This window comes from Heterocephalus glaber, unplaced genomic scaffold (genome assembly GCF_053883595.1).
Source record: "Heterocephalus glaber isolate CG9 unplaced genomic scaffold, H.glaber_assembly_v1.0 deba00000546, whole genome shotgun sequence".
In the NCBI taxonomy this organism is placed as follows: Eukaryota; Metazoa; Chordata; class Mammalia; order Rodentia; family Bathyergidae; genus Heterocephalus; species Heterocephalus glaber.
Window position 1 is genome coordinate 21,988,698 of NW_028258147.1, and position 26,552 is coordinate 22,015,249.

The 26,552-nt window shown below is 34.9% G+C and overlaps 1 pseudogene; it reads left to right on the top strand.

Moving 5' to 3' along the window:
* The first annotated feature begins 21,456 nt into the window (after window positions 1–21,456).
* LOC101713079 (ubiquitin carboxyl-terminal hydrolase 9X pseudogene) lies at window positions 21,457–23,444 on the top strand (annotated as a pseudogene).
* Window positions 23,445–26,552: the final 3,108 nt, after the last annotated feature.

Here is a 26,552-nt window from a genome sequence, read left to right on the forward strand (position 1 = left end):
GGCTTCTATCAGTTTGAGGTAGTGACCATCTATTCCAATTTTTTGTAGAGTTTTTGTCAAAAATGCATGTTGGATTTTGTCAAATGCTTTTTCTGTGTCTATGGAGATAATCATATGGTTTTTGTCCTTGGCTCTATTGATACAGTGTATTACTTTGATTGATTTGCATATATTGAGCCATCCCTGCATCCCTGGGATGAATCCCACTTGATCAGGGTGTATGATCTTCTTGATGATCTTCGGCATTCTGTTTGCCATTATCTCATTAAGGATTTTTGCATCTATGTTCATTAGTGAGATTGGCCTATAGTTCTCTTTTTCAGTTGGGTCTTTCTCTGCTTTGGGGATCAAGGTGATGCTTGCTTCCAGGAATGCATTTGGAGTATTGCTTCCCTTTCAATTTCATTGAAGAGTTTAAACAGTACTGGCAGCAGTTCCTCTCTAAATGTCTTGTAGAACTCAGCAGTGAAGCCATCAGGGCTCAGGCTTTTCTTAGTTGATAAATTTTTAATTACATTTCCAATTTCATTGGTTGATATTGGGTTGTTCAGAATTTTTAGGTCTTCTTCGTTCAACTTTGGTCATTCATATGTATCTAGGAATCTGTCCATTTCTTCTGTGTTGTCCATCTCATTGGCGTATATGTTCTGGAAGTAGGTATTGATGATCCTCTGGATTTCTGCTGGGTCTGTTGCAATTTCAGTCTTTTCATTCCTAATTGCATGGATGTGGGCCTTTTCTTTCCTTTTTCTGACAAGGTTGTCTAAAGGTTTGTCAATTTTGTTGATTCATTCGAAGAACCAACTCTTGGCTTCATTCATTTTTTTGTATCATTCTCTTAGTCTCCATTGCATTGATTTCTCCTCTGATCTTTATAATTTCCTCCCTTGTATGAGCTTTGGGGTTGTCTTGCTCTTCTTTTTCTAGAAGCTTGAGGTTCAGCATCAGGTTGTTTAATTGGGCTCATTCTGTTTTCCTAATATGCGTATTCACTACTATGAATTTCCCTCGTAATGCTGCTTTCATTGTTTCCCATAGATTCCGATAAGTTGTATTGTCATTGTCATTTAATTGAAGGAACTGTCTGATTTCTTCTTTAATTTCCTCTATGACTCATTGATTATTCAGAAGTGTGTTGTTCAATTTCCATGTGTTTATGAAATTTTTTGAGTTTCTTTTGCTATGGATCTCCAATTTCATCACACTATGGTCTGATAATATACACGGGATATCTTCAGTTCCTTTTCACTTACCTAAGCATGTTCTATGTGTGAGTATGTGGTCTATTTTTCAGAATGACCCATGTGTAGCTGAGAAGAATGTGTATTCTGATTTTGTGGGGTGGAAGACTCTGTAAACATCTGTTAAGTTCATTTGTTCAACAGTTAGATTCAATTCTAGCATTTGATTACTTATTTTTTGTCTAGTTGATCTATCTATTTGTGACAGTGGGGTGTTGAGGTCCCCCACTACAACTGTATTAGTGCATATATGACTTTTCTTGTCCATTAGTATTTCTTTTATATAGCTGGGTGCACTAGTGTTTGGTGCATAGATATGTATGATTGTCATCTCTTCCTCTTGGATTCTTCCCTTTACAAGGATGTAGTGTCTTTCTTCATCTCTCTTAATCAGTGTTGGTTTGAAATCTACTTGATCTGCAAAGAGGATAGCTACTCCTGCTTTTTTTCGGGTTACTGTCACATGGTGTATTGTTTTCCACCCTTTAACTTTCAGTCTATGAGTTTCCTTTTGAATTAAGTGTGTTTCTTGTATGCAGCATATTGTTGGATTTTGCTTCTTGACCCATTCTGCCAGTCTATTTCTTTTGATTGGTGAATTGAGACCATTAACATTGATGGTTATAACTGAAATGTATTGACTTGTTATTGTCATGACTTTTTCTTTTTGTTGGGTTCTCCCCCTTTCCATTTAATTTCTTGTCATGCCAGATGGGTTCGTTCTGCTTTGCTTCTTGGGGTTGTGATCCTCAATGTCTGTTCCTAGGATATTGTGTAAAATTCTTTGGAGTACTGGTTTGGTATTCATGAAGTTCTTAAGGTGCTCTTTGTCATGAAAGTATCTTATTTCTCCATCCATTTTGAAAGATAGTTTTGCAGGGTACATCAATCTGGGTTGGAGGCTGTTTTCTTTTAGGGGTTGGAATATGTCACTCCAAGCTCTTCTTGCCTTGATGGTTTGTGTTGAGAAGTCTGCTGTGATTCTGATGGGCTTTCCTTCTTTATGTGATTTGTTTCTTTTCTCTGACTGCTTGGAGAACTTTGTTCTTCTGTTGTGTTTCTGGAATCTTAACTATTATATGCCTATGTGTAGATTTATTTTTGATCAAGGGTATTTGGAGTCCTATATGCCTCACTTATCTGTATGTCAAGCTCTTTTCCCATGCTTGGGAAGTTTTCTGCCATTATTTCTGTGAAGATATTTTTTATGTCATCTCCACTCTCTCCTTTTTCTTCATTGAGCCCAATCAGTCTTATGTTATTCTTCTTTGCATCATTTAGCAGGTGCTGGATTGATTTCTCATGTTCCCTTATAATTTTGAAGTAATTTTTCTTTTCCTGGTCACTAATTGCAATCTTATCTTCTATATCTGAAATTCTGTCCTCACATTGGCTCATTCTGCTGTGTAGACTTTCAATGGAGTTTTTCATGTCCTGGAAATCTATTTGCATCTGTTTTATGGATTCCATTTGTTTCTTATGTTGGGATTCCATCATGTTCCTGAGCTCCTCTCTAGATTTATTAATCATGTCTTGCACTAGGGGTACAATTTCTCCTGTTATCTGAGAAATTATTTCTGATTTCATTTTTTCCAGATCCTCTTTTGTTGACAGTTCAGTGGATCCAGGTAGTTGAGTATCAGAATGTTCCATCTCATTTCCCTTTGGGGTTGCTGTAGGTGATCTAGAAGTCTGGTTTTGAGGCTTATTTATGTGTTTTCTCATTTCGACTGGGGTGGGGGGGGCTGTTAGTGCCTGCAAGGATTACCTCCTGTGAGCTGGGAGAGGTGGGACGGGGTCCAGGAGCAGTGGTAGGGATGGTGACCCAAAAGCCCTTTCCTGTGGGCTGGGATCAGTGGGAGGGATGGTGGGCAGGAAGCCCCTTCCTCTAGACCAGGAGCAGTGGGATGGCGGCTCAGAAGCCCCTACCTCTGGGCCAGGAGTGGTGGGAGGGATGGTGGCCTGGAAGCCCCTTCCTCTGGGCCAGGAGCAGCGGATCAGAAGGTGCCTCAAAAGCCCTTTCCTCTGGGCTGGGAGCAGTTGGAGGGATGGTGACCCAGAAGCCCCTTCCTCTGGACCAGGAGCAGCGGGACTCAGTACCTTGGTCTGGTGGTCTGGTGTCCTCTCCCTCTTTGTAATGTGGAACCAGGTGGCTGCCTGTCTGTAGCGGGGTTATTCAGCGTCTTCCGCGTGACTGGACTCGGGACCTCGGTAGGGCATGCCCAGACCTGCCTGTCTGCAGCAGGGTCTTCTGTCTGTTTTTATGGCACCCATTCTAAGTGGAATGAAGTAATATCTCATTGCGGTTTTTGTTTTTTGTTTTTGTTTTTGTTTTTGTTTTGAGACAGGGTCTCTCTATGTTGTTCAAGCTGGTCTTGAACTTGTGGTGATCCTCTTGCCTTAACTGTCTAAGTGCTAAGATTACAGGTGTGCACAACCAGGCCTGACTCATTGTGGTTTTGATTTGCAGTTACCTGTTTAATAATTAGCATTTCACCTGCTGGTTATTTGCATATCTTATTTAGAGAAATGTCTGTTGACATTTTAAATCAGCTTATCATTATCATCATCATCATCATCATTATTGCTATTATTACATATCCTGGACATAAACCTTTGTCAACATATAGTTTGCATATATTTTCTTCCACTATATAGGTTACTCTTCACTCTGTTGCTTATTTTCTTTGCTTTGCAGAGACTTTTTAGTTTGATGTAATTCAATTTGTCTATCTTTATTTTGTGAAAATTATATTCATTGCAAGAAACATAACATTAGAGGTTGAATTTTGCTATTATGCAGTGACTTCCTTAGCCTGGTATACATGTTAAAATACTCTCTGAAGATAAGAAGATAATTTCTAAAATATGTAGCCCAAACTCAATAAAAATGAAGGTAGAAATCTAGATAGGGGCTGAAGAATTGCAGTATAATTTTATTTTAAAAACAATAATGCATGGATCATAATTAATAAGCCACAAATATCAAAATAGATCTAAATAATCCTAACTGAAAGAAAGTTGCCTGTTGAATTAGACACATTTGGTAGAGTTTTGCAAATATATGTTGCAGCACTATCTAGCAAACTCCTAGTGAACTTTACATATCACATTTTCTTCTTTTTCTAGTAGTGATTATATTTTGCAGAATATCTTCATGGTCCTAGAAAGTTATAACTTTTATGAAATAGGAAGTAAAAACCTCAAAGTTAACTCATGGGAAATATATTCCATCCTGATGCTTTTAAATTCTAATATATATACATATCATTTTATATATATATCATTAGACTAAATTTTACATGCTTTTCTTTTTAACAATCTTTGTGAATTTTAACATATGCCAATATTTGATAATCCAGTTGGTCATTTCACTGACCTACAGACAAATTAAAGCATTGTTTATGTACACAATATGAAAAAATGGGAAAGTTTATAAATCTACTTTTTATTTTAATATCACTATTCCTGGTGACAGGGCAGACAGCTTATTAAAGGGAAGAGAGCATTTCAAGTGGAAAAATACAAGTTTGGAGATAAACCAGCTTACTATTTTTATGACTGTTAAGAAAATTATATAATTTCCCTCAATCTTTGTTTCCTGAGTTCCAGAATGCCAACAGTCATGACAACAACAATAAAAAAGTTACTGAGAAAATGTGCTTAGAATAGAATGTAATTAGATGAATATAGCTCATTAATTTTCATACTCTATCTCCTACTAGATTTGTTACTGAGTATTTGACAGGTCAGTCTATTAGGAAAATGAACTAAAAAACATTACTTCTTAAGTGCTCATTTTGTCTTAACTGACTTGGCTCATATTGTCTGATTGCTGAAAAAAGTTGACACATTTTGCATACCATTAGCCTGGAGTAATCAATAACAAAATAGTATTTTCTGTCAGTTTAGAAAATTAGTTTTTACTTGTAGAAAGGAGTTACATTATTAACTGAATTTTTCTATTTTTTCAGCTGCTATAAACCCACAATTATGTCTAAAACAAATCATTTGGTAAAAAAATTGAATTCCAACAGAACATGTTGAACATATCCAGGCAAATTTAATGAATTTGAATTGCCTGATTTTAAGAGACAAAAGTGAGTTTACTAACTTAAAATATATCCCACAAACCCTATGTAAGAAAGAAAAAAAAATACAAAACAAAACAAACAAGGAAAAATTCCACAGGTTTTTTTTGTGTGTGTGTAGAAAGGGTTCCTAGTGTCTCAGAATGATAGCTGATTTGAAGCCTGGGACAGGGGCTGGGTCATATGTGCCATAATGTCAGCCTGTCAACTATCACATTTCTCAAACAGCATCCGGTTACTTTGGACAAGGAATGGCCTGTTGGATCCTGACAGTTCCATCACTGCCAGCAACCTTATAATACTTGAAGAATGCAAACAGTAACCTTTTCATTTGGTGCTGACAAAGATTCTGCCAGAAACTTAAAGCCTGGGAGACACCAAAAGAGGTTTAGCTCAAATCCAAGTTAAAGCTCTGGTTTTATTTTTTATTTATTTTATTTTATTTTATTTTATTTTATTTTATTTTGGGACCATTTTTCTTTCTTAAAAAAATTAAGGGATGATTGACTGCACAAACTGCGCTGTTTATAAAACAAACACAACCCCGAAATCACCAATGGAGTCCTTTGCTGAAAACTCCCATGTCAACTGTTTTATCTCCTGCATTAACATCTAAATAATGCCATTCTGATGACATAGGAATGAAGTGAACTTTTTTATGACTGGACTGTATAAAAGTGACAAAAAGACATTAGCAGTAAAGGCTTTTCAGAAAAGGTTGGCCTCTTGGGTATAACTAAGCAACCTCTGAGAAACAGACAGCGGTATTTCCATACTTGAGCACCATGCTTTGCTAGGTTATTTCAGACATTACAAGTAACGCATTGTTTAGTTGTACCCATGTACACCATTAAATGCACCACAGTGTGGCATGGATTCAGCAAGTTTTAGTCATAACATGCCAGCTGGAGAATATTAAGGGGGAAGAATCCGTTTTCAATTTCTGCTTAATGTTCTGGTGATAACAATGTAAAGTCACTTCTGTGAATGTATTTACCTTCCAAAGGCTATAATTACTATTCAAAATATAGTTACTGAAATAGGATTTTCTGTAATGTGATATTTGCCTACTCTCTCTTCCTTGTGCAGTTTTTGTATTCCTTTCTTACTCTTTGTTGATGCATATAAGTTTCAACATGTGTCTTTTACTTATAGAGTTAATTAACCTTAACTCTAGAGTGACATTTGCGAGGTTTACTGGAGCAACAAAGTGTCTTTGTAGGCAAGTATTATACAAACACCATGAATGTATTTTGTAAGTGTTTCCCTGCACATTTTATGGCTACCAAAGCCTCACGGTGATCTTTAACAATTATGGTGGCATATAAAAATGTGTAGTTTTCATTTCTGCCAAAAAAATAATTTTTATTTGCTTTGCTGCCCCAATCATTAAAATCTACCCCAAGGATTCCTCCTTGTCTATTGAGCATGTCTACTAAGAACTGCTCCATATTTAACTCACTTTTAGATCACACCATGGCTTGAGAATTCTTTTAATCTCTTTTCCATTTATAACTGTACTGCTTGACCTTTTTCAGCAAGGTGTCTTGTATATAAAATGTCAGTGAGAGGATTACAGACATGGGACAAAGATATAGTTTAATTAAAAAAGGTCCTGAGAGATTGAAAAAGGTTACTGGCCTAGATCACAAATATTTAATGCCAGATGAGCATTTATGAGGCTAAATATAAAAAAGAATCTACTGACCATTTGTAATTGACCAGTCGTTAAATTTACAATAATTAGATTATACTTCTGTTTAAAACTTTTGCTTAGGATTAATGGTAAATTAAAATATTTAAGCTATGAGTCATGCCAGTTATAAAATGAAAATTAATTCAAGTTTTCTATAAGTGAGACTATATAATAAAAGTCTACAGACTTGGTTATTTTTAATGTCAAGTCCTGAATATTTAAAATTTCATTCATTGCTCAAAAGCCACTTTTGTGAAGCTACATAAAGATTGTTAAACCATATGTATCTAAATAACAAGTGGCTCTGTCACTCATTTAACCTTCCATCCAAACCCATGCATATGTACATATGTACAGGTTAAAATATTTAATAACTGAGCTATTTTAACCACTAATTTTGCAATGACAACAATTATTCATAAGGGTTATTTAAAAAACCAAAAGGATACTGCTGTAAGAAATTAGTTTGACCAAATTATGGGGCTAGAGAAACAAGATGAAAACATGCAGAAAAGCAAATGCACACATATACGTGCATAGGCCTACCAACATGCAGCTGGACCTGATAAGAAATGTCAACAATGAATAATCCAGAAAGCAAGGTCTTTTTGACTTCAGAATTTGACAGCTAAATTTACACCCCTTAATGACCATTGTAGTACATGGAAACATTACAGATTAGAGAGATTAGAGAGAAGTAACTGAAGTTTCATTTAAACTTCCAAAATTAACAGTCCCTTATGCTCTATAATAAAAATGGTACTGATACCAGTCTATTTTAAGCTAAATCATTTTTTCTCATTAACTCTAAAATTCAAAAGATTCCTGGCACCAAATATTGCTTCTGAGCAATAAGGTGATCTTGGGCAGCAGATTTGCTTTCTAAGATCACCAGTTAGAAATCACATTTTGGTTTGTGACCATTTTCATGGCATTATTTTTAATCAAATATTTCCCCATGTGGAGAAGAGTTTATGCTATGAATTTGAAGAAAAAGGAGATTTTGGTGTCTTTTTGTGGCCCCAAATTAAAAAATTCAGGTAGATATTCCATAATTAATAATATATCTGCACTTAGATATTTCATCCAAGACAGCACCAATGATAGCAGCCATAGCCAAACTTAAAAAAATAATGTTTTAAGAAGTAAGATCCATTCCATAACTAAATGAAATACATTGACAAGGAACTCTTTCAGGATAAGTAGGATAAAAATATGTATGTGTTGCTTACTCATTTATTAAATGCAAAATATTTAATTTAGTTGAAAATCTACATGCCTGGCATTGTATCAAGTGAGAGGGACAAAATAGTGAACTGAAAACATATTTCCCTGTGCTCATGGAACTAAGAGTCTACTAAGAGTGGAGCAGTGACATATCTTTGTCAATTGTACTAATAAAGACATAACAACACAATCAGATAACTAATATAAAATCAAAATATACTATGAAACTGTGTACTAAAAGAAGCTGCTCCCATTAGTGTGTGATCTAGAAGAGAGGTGATATGGGGATAAAGAACAGTACACAGAGAGGGCCCAAAAATGAGGTTTTTAGCTGAGAACCATGAAAATTCATAAAGCTTCAAGGGAAACAACATTAGGAGAGATGATATTCCAATTTAAGAATCATATATCTTCCACAGAAAAGTTCCCCTACACCAAGAGTTAGCAGAGGCAATATACAAAAGATTTAGCCTTTCCCTCAAAATCAGATATGATAAATAATCTAAAATATTATAAAATCAATATTTTAAAATTTAAAAATATCATTTATGATAAATTTATACAAAGCTGTATATCTAAATATTATAGATCCACATCAATATGATATAGAGAAGAGAAATATATAGAAAGAAAATTTGTTTTTATGAAATGGATCATGTGTTTGTGGGCACTAGCATGTCCCAGATCTTCAAGGCAGGCCACCAAGCTGAAGACCCAGGGAAGGGCCATGTTGATATGTTGAGTTGGAAGGCACTCAGGAAACAGAATTCCTTCCTCCTCAGAGGATCTCAGTCTTTAATTTTAAAGCCTTCAGTTGACTGGATGAAGCCTACAATGACTTTATGGAGAATAATCTGCTTTATTCAATTATCTATTGATTTTAATATTAGTAATATCTAAAAATATTTCAAAGTAAAATGTAGATTGATGTTTGGTAATACAATTGGGTAACTTAGCACAACAAAACTGACATGTAAAATTAACCACTGGCATGAATAAATATTGAGAGTTTGTGGATCATAAAGCGACAAAATCCCACAACAATCTGAAAAGTTTTCTAGAAAGATGGAAAGTGTGAAGCAATATTCACAGAAAAATTGCCTGAAAGTTTGTCCATATTGAAAGAAAAGCATAAGAATTTAGATTTAAGTAGACCACATATTCAGAGCAAGTGATGTAATTAAACCTACAACTAGTCAGTTATTGTGAAAACTGCAGAACATAAACAGACAATATTAAAGCATTTCAAAAGAAAGGTAGATCACCTACTATTAAAAAAGGAGATTAGAATGAGAAAAGATAGTTTATTAGCATCAAGATTTGCCACAAGGTTGTGGAAAGATACTCTCCAAAGCTTCAGGAGAAATGAGTGAACAAATGGACTTTTATACCCAGCTAAAAGGTTGGTAAAGAGGGAGTGCAAAATAATGACATTTATTCAGACAAACTCTTAGAATGTTCTGACTTGTGAATTTTGCTGAAATAAACATTAAATGATGCATAACTAGAAACAAAAATGTATTCTGAAGAAAGAACAATGAAGGAAAAAGCAAGTTACCCTAAAGACATTTTAAACATTTTGATAAAACTAAAGAAACTTGAATCTCTCACACACACACACACACACACACACACACACACACACACAATCCTATTTTGATGAATTTAAAAGCAAGAACTATTTAGAATATTAGACAATTATAAAAGAAGAGAGAGATTTCTTAAAAGTTAAATTGTTTTATTATTTAAAAGAGGATAGAGATATTATTTAATATCAGACTTTGTTATATAAGGAATGTATATTAAAATAAAAAGACAACTGGTAAAAATAAAATAAAATATTTCCAAACTAGTAGAGGAGTAAAAAGAAAACTTGAAAGTTTGAGAAGAAAATTAATAAAAAATAATACAGCAAACCAAGTAAATAGAAATAAATCTAAATGTATTCTAAAAATTACAAAATATAGTTGGATTAATCATAGGTCTTCCATTGATTTTGTTTTTTCTCTAACTTTGTTTCATCAAATCAGCACAACAAAACAATAAAGCCTGAAAATAAAGGAATGATAAAGGACAAGCTGGAAAGAGTTAAACAAAGTAAAGCTAATGTTTCTGTATTAACTTCAAGTGAATTCTACTTTAAGGTAGAAAATAATCACCTCAAAACAAGCTGCTTCAATAATCTTAAGTACCCATATTTACATTCACTGGAATATAACAAGTAAGCAAACGTCACCAGCTAACTTGTGGACATTAGGAGAAACTTTCAGGAAGCTCCCTGGACAGTATCTTAAGGAATGTGATCTTGTTCCTAACCACTTTTCCATTAGTCCCTGAGCAGAAAGTTACTCTGGAACTCAGCATGAAGTTAAGATACCTTTAAAACCTTCCCTTATTGGCTTATAGAGCCCAACACTTACTTTTTGGTTTGGAAAATTGAGCTGATTGAAAAATACACATATAACTATAAACAAAAGAAGAAAGGGCCACATACCAGCTTTTCCCACCAGAATGAGAGGGATAGCCTACATATTTGAGATTTTTGCATTAGTGTCATTACCAATTTTATGGTTATGTTATCTGCAGACTTCTGACTGCAATTTAGGTTACTACCACTAGATGGCATAATGCTTATTTGCAAAGAACAAATGTCACAGACCTCTCAAACAAGTACGTTTGTTCATAAGGTAAATTAATAATTAGGTGATCATCTACGTAGATAATAGATATAGGTAGAGATACATAGAAAGATACAGAGGTATTCTACTTGTCAATAGAAAAATATGAATTAAATATTTGTGTCCAGTCAGAATTAAATTGTAATAATGATACCAAAGTAGTCAAATTAAAACACATGAAACAGGGCCGAGGATTTAGCTCAGTGGTTCCGCGGCCTGCCTCAAAGCGCAAGGACCCTAGCTTAATCCTGGTACCAAACAAACGAACAAACAAACAAGAAAAACACATGAAACAGGGAACGTTCCCTCTGAAATTTTTGCAACACTGTGGATGCAATTTTAGATAAATCATGTGACCACTATGGACATCCATGTCTTATCCCCAAGCCCTTGATATCATTTGAGTGTATATATGAAAGAAAAATGGAATTAAATTTCTACAGGGATCTGATAAAATTTATATTTAATTGTCATTTGCTGTTTTACAAATGTTTTTTATTGTAGGTATCCCAGATATTTGGTAATCACAGCTCTGTTAGACTTCTCCCTCTGTAGCTTTCAACAGCTCCTATTATACATCCTAGTGCAATGTCCTGTTCAAAGTCTGCTGAGCATGAGCTCTGGTGATGGCTTGGCAGCTGGCGCTGTGAGATCTAAACTTCGTCCCTGTGGTCTCCTGTGGGAGCGCCTCAGGGCACCCTCACTCGCAGAGGTGTCACCCACGGTGCTCTTCCCAGGGCTGGATCTTAACCTGTCATCCAGGCTCAGCATGACTGTGTTTTTGTCTTTTTCATATCTAGCCCTTTTGCTTTCACTGAGTGATGAGCTGGATGAGTCATCTGATTCCACTGAATCTCTGCTCAGAAATATTAGAACTTATCTCTCATGGTTCTGTATGAGTTAAAAAAAATAACTATGTAAAGCACCTAATACATGGTCATAGGCTGACATACACTTTGCAGATTTACACTTTTGAGTTTTAGAGAATACGTATTCATAGATAACATGAAATTGTATTGATATGTTCTTACACAAGTCTGATTATGAGTAAAAGAAAGGGTTACCCAGCAATGCCCATATGGCTACTTACCTACCTATCACAGGAACTCAGAAAGGGGAAGGAGAAGGAAAATTTGTTGCCATGGTCTTTTATCATAAAGGCACTTAAAATGAAAAATAAATTAAGGTTTGAGAGAAAAACTATGAGTGAAATATCATTCAATACAATCTATGAAAAAGATAAGAATATCAATTAGGTAAAAGTCAAAGTGAGCTATCAGTTCAATAAAATGAAAACATAGCCTGATGTTATTCTTAGGTCCTACTCTTTGAAGGTTCAGGTCATATGTCAAACAGAGTGTGGTATTCAGTTCCAAGTACAAGTACTACCAAAACTTTTCTTGCAGTCACGGCTTAGGACATAGGTACCCATGGCCCAGCTAAATGTAAAAGAGGGGGCTCTGAGGAAATAAGCCAAGTGGAGGTTTAAGAGCAAAAAATATCTTTGGTGCCCACTTGAAGGTCTCCGTTAAGGATCATTGTCAAAACTGGAAGCTGAGTAAGGTTCAAGATAAAATCAGGACACCAGATTAAATTTGAACTTCTGATAAACAATGACTAAAATTAGTTTCATGGAACATATTTATGTTAAATTCTCAGCAGTGTTTTTCTGAAATTCAAATTGTACTGGGATGTGATAGAAGGCAGGCCATGCTCACTGGGCAGGAAACAAAATGACAATGATTTTAAAAAGAAGATAGTTAAAATCCCCATCATGGGCCCCACACGTAGTTAAATGACAGTCTTTCAGCATTTAATTCATTTTATTTTATTGTTGACTACCGTCAAGTTATAAAGTTAAAACTTGACACTTTTAATGTTTTTAAGTAATGAAAATTATGAAAATTACCAAACGTTCCTCTGCTCTCCCAGCCTGCATGTGTGTATGCAATCTTCAGCTTTCCCATCTCCAGTCAGTTCCAGATGAAGAGCTGAAGGGTGCAACAGTTGTTCTTGCCTTTTTAAGCTCCCTCAAGTGGAGTCTTTCTGAGGGCTGTGTAGGGTTTCTTTTCCCTCCGGCAGCTACTCAGCTGCAGCTCTGGCTTCTCTGACACTTTCCAGCCTGGAATCTTATTCATTTCCTTGCAAGAGGAGACTGGAAAAACCTCAGAGGTTTACACTTGGCAGGCGTCAACTGAGTGGTGAAGGTGATGGGCTGCTTTATGGTGAAGGAGCCAGTGCTGGGTTGGATTCAGGGAGTCAGGGAGAGGGGATGAGACATTGAGTCACTGAAGGTAAATGTGGCAGATGACTGATGTCTGAATTAAGATTCATGCCAACAAAAATGAGTGTTACAGTTTGTAACATGCATGGAGTCCTGGGATATCAGAGCATCAAAAAAATTTTTGAATCAAGAAACTCTGAGACAAAGTATAGGACACTAACTATAGCAATTGAGAGTTCCTGAGAATTTTTATAGTTGAATATGATTGAGACAGATACACAGACTTGCCACATATTGTACGCGAATTGGGAGACAAGGAAAGAATATTAAACAGAAAAATTTATTGTGCTGAGCTATAAATTCCCATACCTTTCTTGCTGGTCAGCATCCTCAGTGGTGGTGATAGAAGTTTACAAAGTATGTCTCTCAGAACACTAATCCTTTCTGCTAGATTGCATGAAAAGAAAAATAAAAGAAAGATTCTAAAGATAAATTATTATTAGAAAACACTTTATTCATCACTTTAAAGAGTAACATATGCTCATTAACATATTAAAAGTTTTGAGAAGTTCTAAAAGTTTTTTTAAAAAGCGTTTAAGTTGATTCCTCACAGTTTTTATCAAATTTATTTGACCATCTCACTTTCTCTGGGTGCCACATCCAGTAATACCTACCAGAACTCCTTCTCTGGAGGTCACTGTTTGCTCTATGGGTAGAATGTTACTAGAATACATGCATCAGAATTCTGCAGCTTGGGGACAAGACTATCAAGAAATATTGCACAGGGAATTGTCCAGCATTGTGACAAGAAGTCGAGTGACTTTCCATTAAAAAAATTGAATTTTAAAGAGGTGTAAACTGAAGATTAAAGTCACATAATTCCCTCAGATCTCCAGGTCAAAAGTAATGGAAGCAGGATGTGAATGCAAACCTCTCCAAGTCTGTACTCTTAATCATCTATATTTAGCAGTTTTTTCTTTTTTTTTCCCCTTCGGTACTGGGGATCAAACTTGGGACCTTGCTAGGCAGGTGCAAACGGCTGAGCTAAATCCCGGCCCTATATATAGCCGTTTTAAATTCTACATATATTTTAAATATGCTAGAATATAATAGAGCAAATAAATCAATGCCAAGGGTTGTTTAGTTATTTGTGATGCATCTACGAAGGAACAAACAAACTTCTCTGCCCTTACAAGTTTTTATTTGGTGTTGGGATAGAGTGATTGGTTAATTAATACAAGTTAAAGATATAGTATGGTATATAATTCTACAAATGCTTAGAAATCAATAAGGATTGTGGAAAAATTCAACAGAGTAAGAAGGCCAAGGTGAGCAGAGAGGGTAGGGCAGATAATCATTTTCCATGTGGAGGTCAAGGCAGGAAAAAGTGACATTTGAGCAAAAATTGAAGAAGGAACAGTTCCTGAAGGAACTGAAAATCTTGCTAGGCAGAGGGTATGGACAAAATAAAAGGAGGAGTGGGCCAGGATATGCAGTGATTACCAAGGAGACCAATGTGCTGGGCCAGAGTGAGAGAAGGGAAGTTTAGAAAGATATGAAGTCAGAGGAAACCAGAGCCCAGGGTTACTGTAGGGTCTTTGTAATGTAAAGACCAGAGATTTATAGACTGGAGAGGAAAAGACTTTGAGACATGTACACCGGATAGCTATTTTCACCCCTATAAGTTAATTGCCACCTTGGTGTTCATTAGGAATTGGCCTTAGGGGCTGGAAATAAGCATGAAAGATTCTGGGAGGCAGGTTTGGTTTTGAGCTGAGGATTTCAGTTGGTCAAAGTCTTTTCAACAGAGGAACAGATTCTCAAAGTAAAGGAGGACCTTCTATCTCAGTGCTACTCCAGCAGAGACTTTAAGTCCACTTGAGAAAAGAAGCTACAGGTATACGAATTTGATCAGTTCTGGAAGGCTGGTTGTAACTCAAGTTGTTTGTAAGTCAATACAGCTGAGATCTGGATGTTTACCTGGGTACATGCTATAGATAACAAGAGGCAGATGAATCTTCCATCAACCTAATTAACCTAAGATGTTCGTATGTCAAGCCGGTCATAACTTGAGGGTCCGTTGCATTAGAGTATTAAATATGAGAGTGAGTCATATGATTGCTAAGGTCTCTTCCAAATCTAAATTCCAGTATGTCATTATTGTTGCTTTAGCTGTATCTGCAACTCAGTGCAATGTGAGTGGTGCCTTTCTTTTTTACTTTATAAAAATGTGAGAAAATGCCACACACATGACCGAACACTTCCCATACCATTTTGAAGAGGCAGTCCAATGGCATTATTAAGTACATACACATTATTGTGCAACTAACCCCACCATCTATCTTCAGGACTTTTTCTTCACCTCATACTGAAGACTTTTCTGTGCCTATTAAACAATACTGCCCCAGTTTTCCCTACCTCCAGCCCTTGTTGACCATTCTTTTACTTAATTTCCCTACATGTGTGACTATTTGGGGCACTTGAGATGAATAAAATTTTATAATATCTTTTCTTTTGTATCAGGCTTATTTCATTATTAGCATAATGTCATTAAGGTTCACACGTTTTGAGCTCCATCAGTACTTTATTCCTTTTTAAAGTTTACTAACGTTCCATTGTTGGTATATTAGTAAATGTCTTCCAGAGAAATAAAACAAATTTCCATATAAAAGGATTTATTATAAGGAATTGGCTTACATGATTGTGGAGAGTAGGAAGTCCAAAATCTGCAGTGAGGGCTGGTGAACTTCAAACTCAGGATAGCTACAAGTATAGAGCCAATCCAAAAGCCAGTAGGTTGGAGACCCAAAACAGCTGATGGTATCCATGAAGTCTTAAAATAGTACTCTAGGAAGTCAGTCTTACTCTATTTAAGACTTTGATCTATGCGATCCGCACACATCATCAGGGCAATCTGGTTCCTCAACATTCACCAGTTTAATGTTAATCTCATTGAAATACCCCCTTCAAGTTGACACATGACACTGATCACCACAGTAAGAGTATACTGCATTTTGTTTCTCCAGTGAACTCCATTTTGTATACCCCAATTTGTTTGCTTACATTTTGCCTGTTGGAAATAAAGCTGCTGTGAACATGGGTACAAATATCTGTTGGAATCTCTGCTTTCAATTATTTGGGGTATAAGCCCAGAAGAATATTTACTGAATCATATTGTAATTGTATTTTTAGTGTTTTGAGGAACCACCATACTGTTTTCCATAGGAGTTGTACCAATTTTAAATTCCCATCAATAGTACATAAGTATTCCAATTTCTTCACATGCTTACCAGCACTTGTTATTTTTTGTTTCTCATAGCCATTACAATAAGTGTGAACCATTATCTTATTGTGGTTTTGTTTTTCATTTTCATGATTAGTAATATTGGCCATCTTTCATATGCTTAATGGCCGTTTGTTTTTCTTTGGAGAAATATTTATTCTAGTTCTTTTGCCATTTAAAATTGTATTTATTTTTTGGTATTGTTGTATTATAGGAGATCCTTATATATTCTGGATATTATTTCATAAGATATATGATGTGCAAATATTTACCCCTATTCTCTGTGTTACCTTATTGGTCTTCAGTAGTGTTTTTTGATGCATAAAAGTTTCTTTTTTAATTTTGATGAATTCAGATTTTTCTAGTTCTTCCTATGTTGTCTATGCTTTTGATATCAGGTACAAGACATCTTTGCTGAATTCAATGTCATGAAGCTTTTCCTCTGTGTTTTCTTCTAAGAGTTTTGTAGCTTTCAGTTTTACATTTAAGTCTTTGATTTATTTAGAGTCATTTTTATGTTGTGTAAGGTAAAGGTCCAACTTGATTCCTTTGCATATGACATCCAGGTTTCCCAGCACTATTTGTTGAAAAGGTTGTCCTTTCTCAGGATTGGATTTTAAGAAAAAGAAGATCAGGATGAAAAACAACTTGAGGTTAATTACCAATTTTCCACTGTTTGTAAGAGATCCAACCTCTCCACTATATTAGAAAACTTACTGCTAAGTGCCTCTTTAAGTAAAAACATATATATTATATATATATAATATTAGTATCAATTGCATAATGAATATTACATTATGTTTTTACCAAAAGAATCATAGGTACTGTTCTATATTTTTTCTTAAATTGTTAATTTCTTACTTAAATGAATAATTCTAATTTTTAAGGTCATATTTAGCTTATATTTTTCCATTAAAGTTTTAAAAATCAAATTCGTTCTTTTAGACTTTCAAGGTCAATTAGGATATTTTTCTTGTTTGAACTGGTGTATGCTGAAACCCCTACTCATAGATAATCTAAAAAAAAAAAATTAGTGGGTTACACTCCCTCTTGAGGGCCATTAAGGAAGGTGCTGAAGATCATTAGCTTGAGAGATAGATAATTTCTATGAGTGATGGATGTATAACAGCTCTCTAAACTGACCGTATCTAGGTCTATCGGAAACTTTTGAAAAACTATTAATCAAAAGTTGAAGTTGCCCCAACTGTGAACTTTGGAGAGGTGTGAATTGCTCAAAACTAAGTAATTTACTCTTTAGATATGGATATATCAGTCACATTTAGGACATGGAACTTCAGCTTACCTTAGTCTAACCTTTTTAAGACTGGTCTGTGATTGTTCTTATAACTTTGTCCTTAAATTATTTCTCTGTTATAAATGGAGACCATCACATTTAAGAAAATAAATGGTATTACTAGCATTGTGCCTTTTGGTGTCGATGTGTTTAAACAGAAAGTGAAAAAAAAAAAATAAATGAGCACCCGAAATCAAATATTTCATTTCAGCTGCCTAGCTTTTCAAATAAATATCTAGTAAGTACCTACAGAATAATGTTTAAAATTCATATTACTACAATCCACTTGTATGTTTTTATAGCAAGCATATTTTAAATAGTTAATAAAAAACATAGTATCGAAAGTAAAGAGGCAGATGTGTGTATGAGCCACTCTCTGCAGTTATAGGATAAAATCAGTAGTCAGAAATAGGGCAAAGATAATCCATTCTGATTAAAACAAGTGACATAATACAAAGAACAATTTAAAGGTATACAAATGCAACTAGAGTTGAAACTTATTTGTCATAGTTTTTATGGATGATGATGGAAATGCATTTTGGGGGTGGAGAAATCTACTTCAAATTATATTATAGTGAAGAAATTCAGCAAGTGAGAAATTACTCATGCACCTATTTGGAAATTAACAATACTCTATGCCAGTAAAATGGTTTAGCTACATCAAACCACCTTAATTTTTCTTTTAAATTTTATTTTCAAAATTAAACACGGAAAGGCAAAATCATACCCTGAAATGTTAAGCAAAATGAAAATACATATGCACATAGATAATACTCTGAAATATGTTGTAATTCCTATGGGATCATGAGAAAATATTCAATAAACCAGATGTGTAACTTGATTAATTCAGGTTATGGTGATTAACAGATAAAACAGATGAGTATGAAGTTATAAAATTATTGCCATAAACTTATTAAAATATTTCAGTACTCAGAGAGGAATGAAGCAAATTTGCAATTGATATTAATGAGCTCAGAATTAGCTGTATTAATAGAAGGCTAAAATATACCAGAAAGGCAATGTAATACAACAAAATAGTGACACAAGGACACTTCTACTTAATAAATGGATTTAGTAAAATTTGACTGAGTGAACATTCATTATAAAAGGCTTATAACCAAAAGAAAAAAGGTAAATATATTCCAATGCTTTGCCAAGTAAACAATAATTTTAGAATACATAAATAAAGCACTCTAAATATAGTATCATCTTGCATCTAATTCTAGCTTACATAAGACTATTATTTCTATTGAAATGTTGAAGCACAAATTTTAGGTGGATAATGATTGAAGTGTAGAGAGAGCAATGAATAGAGATGTAGAGTCACATACTTCAAAGTACAGCTTTATTTTATTTCTACTTTAGGTGATCAAAGGGAAAGGCACTTGTAGATGACTGGGATTTAGTAAACAAATATTTATTAAATGAGCAAACGAACTGATCAATAACATGCCGTACTTTTTTATAACACAATTTTGTAGGTTTCAAATTGTTGATATAGACATTAATGGGTATTTTCAATATTGCTTTTCCAATAATATGAATACTACTCAAAACAACCCATTTCTCTGCCTCTATGTTTTTCTTACACGTTAATCCCTTCATGTAGTGTAATTTGAAAATTTATTCTTATGTTTTGATTTGTTTCTATTAATTGGCCATTTGCACTGTGTATATAAAGTGACCATTTTGCTTTTTTTTTTACAAGGAAAGAATAAGCATTTTATTAAGCATTGTAAGTTGCATTCTATAGCCTCCAGTTTGCTTTTAAATCTTGATACAGGATGATCTGGTACAACCATAAAGTGATAGCAGCTGAAAAAACATCTATGAGAGATAAGCAATTACAATTTTAATACCACTGCTTTTGGTAAACTCATTCTGATTTGGATCAGCACCTTAGAAGTGTTAAATGAGGATTTACCTACATGGGATATTACTTAGCAGTCTGAGGTCAGCATGTGGATAATTTTTACAAACCTGGTAAGAATAGGAAAGGAAAATAGAATAAATGTTGAATATTGCTACATTCTTTATTTCTTGTTTTATCCTTCCTTTGGTAAAAACCTATTTCTTAGTGTAAAGGTCTTGGCCAAAGAGATCTTGAAGTTCTAACCTAAAGTACAATAGAAAAACACAAAGTAAAATTTCTTATACTAAATTCATGCAAACCAAATAAAATAGTTACTAATGCAGGATATTCATAATGTTAATGCTATCACTGCTCAATTTTTTGAAAATTTTATCTCATGAAGTTTATCTTGACTTCGCTTTTGTTACACGAATTTAAAAATAATTTTCAAAGTGCAAGAAAGATAGTCACTTAGATCTGCTTAAATATTTTTTCATCTTTCTTAGTTTCATTGATTATCAGCAGTTAACTTCAATGCATTAAATTTTTACAGAAATATTTTAATAGCTTACTATTATAACACAACCTAACCAACATCTATGTATTCATTCTAAAGAATAATTTTATTACATTGAATGGTTTTATGCAGAATATGCATTGTAAAAGATTAATCTTTGGCTATTTACAAAAGTGTAGAGTAAGTGAATTTGAAAACTAAATACCTATTTTTCATGTAGAGGATTTCATATTAAAATACCTATTCTTCATGTAGAGAATTTCATACATATTCAAAGTAAAGAGACAAACTCAATATCAGAAATTCTGATAGGTTGAGAATCTGAACTATTACTATAAAATATGAAAAAATTTAAATTCATTTAAAGATTAACCAAGAAAAATAATTAAAGCTAAAATACTTGATATAATTGCTTACTCATTCATATTTAATGATTCCAATTTTGATATAATAATAATTCTATTTTAATTTGTTTTTTTGAGGTACTAGTCTCATGAATCACACATTGGTAAAGCATAAGCTGTTTTAAGAAGTGTAAATTTTTCCTTAAAATTACAATGCATGTGCTATAACGAGCTCTCTCCTCCAGAGGGCAGTGCAGTACAAATTCAGAGGACATAGAGTGCACAGAAAAACCGATGGTTAGAATTTATTCTGTTCTGTGAGGCAACATAGCAAAACGTGTAAGTTCTGCTAAATTGCCAGAAGTCTTGACCGAAAAATAGAAAGTATTAACTATCATCCAATTATTTTAACCAAGTGTCAATCAATTTCCTTGATAGAAGTTAATTTTTAAAAGGAAATGACTAAAGTGATCCTTGGTTGGACAAACATCAGAATATTTTGTTTAAGAATATAGTTGAAAAAATTATTCAAAACTCTTACTCTTACATAATTCAGAGGAATGGTGGAGATGGTGAGAGAAATCGCTAGTATAAATTCGATGATGGAGGTGTAACAGACGGTAAAATGGATGATGATGAAGAAATGAAAAAACAGTGTTTTGGTGGAGAGTACATGGGAGAAGTGTTTGATCACATGATGAAGTGCATGTCATACAAGCACCAGAAAAGGTGGTGGGATGCTTATATACTTTTTTTATGAATGAATGGACACAATAGACCAAGACAATGAGTTGGTAAGATACATATCAGAGCTTGCTGTCACCACAAGGCCCCATCAGATTGTTATTCCATGGGCCATTGAAAGAAGTGTATGGGAACAGAATGTCCAATTCATGTATAACTGAATGCAGTACAGTCTGGAGTATTTCCAGTTTATGAAAAAACTGCTTACATGCAATGGTATATATGTAAACCCTCCTCCAGGGCAAGATCATCTGTTGCCTGAAGCAGAAGAAATTACTATGATCAGTATTCACCTTGCTGCTAGGTTCCTCTTTGCTACAGGATTTCACACAAAGAAAGTAGTCCATGGCTCTGCCAGCGATTGGTATGATGAGTTGTGTATTCTCCTTCATCACGGCAAGAATGTACATTTTTGGTTTGCTCATAATGTCCTTTTTAATGTTTCAAATTGCTTATCTGAATACCTTTTGGAATGCCATAGTGCAGAAGTGAGAGGTGCATTTGCATAACTTATAGTTTTTATTGCACACTTTTCCTTGCAAGATGGACCATGTCTTTCACCTTTTGCATCTCCTGGACCTTCTAGTCAGGCTTATGACAATTTAAGTTTGTCCTAAAGAGCAGTCCTAAATCTCTTAAGAAGGGAAGTTTCAGAACATGGACATCATTTACAGCAGTATTTCAACTTGTTTGTGATGTGTGCCAATTTAGGTGTGGCAAAGAAGACACAGCTGCTGAAACTGAGTGTACCTGCTACCTTTATGCTTGTGTCTTTAGATGAAGGCCCAGGCCCTCCGATCAAGTATCAGTATGCCGAGTTAGGCAAATTATACTCGGTAGTATCACAGCTAATCCACTGTTGCAATGTCTCATCAAGAATGCAGTCTTCAATCAATGGTAATCCTCCTCTTCGCAATCCTTTTGGTGATTCTAACTTACCACAGTCTATAACGTCAATTCATCAGAATGTGGCAGGCATTTTATTTGTGAGAACAAGTTATGTGAAGAAAATTATTGAAGACTGGAGTAACTCAGATGAAACTGTCAAATTACTTTGCTTCTGCTGCTGGGAGAATCCTCAGTTCTCATCTACTGTCCTCAATGAACTTCTCTGGCAGGTTGCTTATTCCTATACCTATCAACTCTGGCTCTGTCTGGATCTACTTTGGAAAATCTTACTGATTGAGGATTCCTGGCAGACTCACAGGATTCATAATGCTCTTAAAGGAATTCCAGGTGACCGAGACGGACTATTTGACACAATCCAGCGCTGTAAGAATCACTATCAAAAAAGACCATACCAGTGTATAAAATGTATGGTAGCACTCTTTAGCAACTGTCCTGTTGCTTACCAAATCCTACAGGGCAATGCAGATCTTAAAAGGAAGTGTACCTGGGCAGTGGAATGGCTTGGAGATGAACTTGAAAGAAGACCATACACTGGCAATCCTCAATACACTTACAACAACTGTTCTCCCCCAGTGCAGAGCAATGAAACCTCAAATGGCTATTTCTTGGAGAGATCACATAGTGTTAGGATGACACTTGCAAAAGCTTGTGAACTCTGTCCAGAGGAGGAGTCAGACGACCAAGATGCCCCAGATGAGCATGAGTCACCTCCACCTGAAGATGCTCCATTGTACCTCCATTCACCTGGATCTCAGTTTTAACAGAATGTGCATGGACAGCTATATACAGGCCCAGTAGCACATCACATGAACAACCCTCAGATAACTGGCCAATGAGCACAGGAGAACTACGATGGCAGTGAAGAAGTATCCCCACCTCAAACCAAGGATCAGTGAAATGCACATAATAAACTGGTTCCATCGAGACTGTGCACTCAGGCCTTACAGTCCAACCTTTTTTCTGTGTCTGGCTAATATTTAAAACTAGAAAAAATATTCCTAATCAGTATGGAGTGGAGAGTTTATTCACTGTCTTATCTGCAGAAATTTGCTGTCAATATATAACCTACCTGCAGTGGAAAGTGTATAGTGTTTTGTAATAAATGGCCTGATACTAATGTGTAAATGGCAAAGGTGTATATAGTATATTAATGTTGACTGTTAATTCTTAAGCAAGAAACTTTTTTCTTGATGAGACTCACAGATCTGCAAGTGTTTGCCTGCCTCGTGGCAGTTGGATCAACTCCTTTACAAAAACAAAAAATAAACTAACAGCAACAACAACAAAAAAATTATTCAAGACTTTGCCTCAAGTTGTATAAATTCCTTCAATAATTACTTTATGTTCTCTCACACAATGGAAAGTACACACTTAATTTTATGAAGTTATATATATATGTATATACATATATATATATATAAAGTTTATTAAAGCTAGTATAATTTGTATGCATTCAAAGATAGTTCTAAAACAGTTGCAGTACTGTTGAAAACTAATGAATACCAAAGATATTTAAATCTCAAACTGGACAGTCAAGGTAAGGTCATGTATAAACTTTAATTACATGCTGAAGTACTGACATACTTGCTAGTTGTTTTAGATAGATTCTCATTTAATCTTTACAAAAGTCCAACGACTGGCTACTAACACTTCCCTATTTTATGGGTGATGGAAGGAGTCAGAGTATCAGCATCATTTTCAATGTTTCATAGCTTTTTTTTTTTTGGTACTGGGGATCGAACTTGGGACCTTCTGCTTGCGAGGCAGGTGGTGGCACCACTGAGCTAAATGCCAGGCCCTCATAGTTTTCTTTGGTACCAGGGATCAAACTCAGGACCTTGCACTTGCGAGGCAGGCGCTGGAACCACTGAGCTAAATCCTTGGCTCCCCTAATAGATTTTTAATAGGACAATCAGAAAGGAAATCTAAGTTTTTCTAATATCAAGCTCTTGTTTATTAGGTTATACATTTCCCAGATTTAGAGTGAGTGATATTACAGTGTGATTAATATGCTCAAATTAGTTGTGCTAAGTCCAGTTGTATAAACTTTAATGAGGCTGTACCTCTTTGAAACAGACAATCACATGTACTGATAAATGTTCAGATAAATGTGTCTATAACAGGGGTTCTGAAGGCACTGTCTCAGATCAAAATATTCTAGGAATTTACAAAGACAATTTTTTATGCTCCATCTCAGACCAACTGATTCATAAACTCTGGGAGTATGGATTATCTGGCCATTTGTGGTTTAACAAGTTTCCATCTGATTCTTATATATTCAAAGTTTGAAAAGCTCTGGTGTACACACTGTGGTTAGAAGTGCCTCTCTGGAGCCACACTGCCTAGATTTTTAACCCTGAAGCCACCACTTTTAGCTAAATGACATTAAGCAAGTATCTTAATGTCATTGCACTTCAGTTTCCTCTGTGTAAAAGAAGTTGGTAATAGTCAACTCATATGTAACATTATTACAAACATATTAAATGGAAAATATAATTAAAAAACTAGCGCCCTATGTACAGAAGGGTGCTTCATAAATGTTACCTATAGTACATCTTGAAAAGCAAGGGCGACAAATGCCTTCATACCTTCTATTCATTGTATTTTTCATTCATCGGATCAAATAACTAATTTACATCTGCAGCAAAGTCCAACCCTTATTTTGGTGTTTGATTGTGACACTTGTTAAGCTCACTCCTGTCTCATCTCCTCCTTTCCATATCTAGGAAAGCCCACAAGGATTCCTGGAGGCAACCAGTTCAAACCACACAGAGCTCCTCACCTGAACCCCAACCTCTAGCTATAATAAAATAGAGCTAGAGCTTTTCTCTGTTGTCTCCAACCATATTTGTACTCACTTTTTAAGCCTGCCTTGTTTTCCTGAGATACCTCCTATGTGCTTTAAACCTTCATGGTGTGTGTATGCTGTGTGATATGATCTGTCTCCACACCTAAACCAAATTTTGGGTGGATGTCCACCACGTGCTGTGTGAGGTAGCCACAAAATCAGGTTTAATGTCTTTCTGGCTGATGTATTTTTCCAAACTCATTGACAGTAGCTACTATGAGGTAGACAGTTCACCTGAGGGATGTAGAAGTTAATTTTTCGTGTTTCAGTCCAATTTTCCCTAAAACTATGAAAATCCAATAAACTAGAATGAATTAAAAATTGTACTATAGATCTCCTGTTACAGTAAAGATATTTTGAGAAAGCCTCCTAGGACTCCATTTTCATAGTCAAACTCCTGAGTAAGTGGCAAATATTCTTTGAACGAGGATTTGCCCCATGAGTTACTTCCAGTTTTATGCCTAATTTGTGAAGAAGGACTTCAGCTGTAACAAAATAACAGACAGAAAACTATTATGAGGAATGCTTGCTAAAGGACTTTGAATTTGGATCTAATCAATCTCTGCACTAGACACAGATTTACAGGAAATGTAGGAGTTAGAAAAGGCACACATTAAGAATACCACACTAATAATTACCAAAATTCAGAATGTAGGAAATCTTAAAGCACAAATGACTCAGTTTCTTTGACAGATATATGCAAGGAAAGGGGGAACTGTTGTTAACTGAACTGTAGAATATTGTTCACATACCACAGAATGTGAATGTTATGGATTATTCAGCCTTAAATAAAAGAAGCAAATTCCACTTTATATAGAAACATGGCTGAACATTGAAGACATTATTCTAAGTGAAATAAGCCAGTGTCAAAAAAGAGAAACACTGGATGAATCCATTCATATGGATTATCTAAAAGAGTTAAATACATGGAAATGGAAAGTACAATGATGCTTTCAAAGGGCTAGGAGGAGGGGAAATAGGTACTTGCTATTTAACTGGTATAAAATTTCAGTTATGAAAGACAAATGCTTTCCAGAGAGTTCCTGTACACATTGTCTATAGTTAACATTGCTACATCATATACTTGAATTTTATTGAGATGTTTTTACCACAATTTTTTAAAACAGTATTTTAAGAGTCACAGCAGGCAAATACAATTTGTACCTTGTTTGGATTTCTATTCAAATCAGCCAGCTGAGAGAAGACAATTATGAAATAACCAGGGATATTTCTAAAAGGACTGAATGTTAGTAATAAGTTTTCATTATTTTGGCTGGTTGTGATATTGGAGTTTTATTTTATTTTATGTTTTGGTACTGGGGATCGAACTTGGGTCTTTGCGCTTGCGCAGCAGGTGGCAAAACCGCTGAGCTAAATCCCTGGCCTACAGTTTCATTTTTCAAAAAACTTTATGAGTTAGAGATTTGGAGTACTTATAGATGTAATAATAGTGTGGTGGAATTTGGTTAAAAATACTTCAAAAAACAAAGGAGGATGAGAGATGAAATTAGAATGTTGATCATTTTTGAAGATGAATGATAGAGACATAGATTTAAAAAATTATCTCTTTCTAGATATGTTTTTTAAATTTTTATAATAAAGGA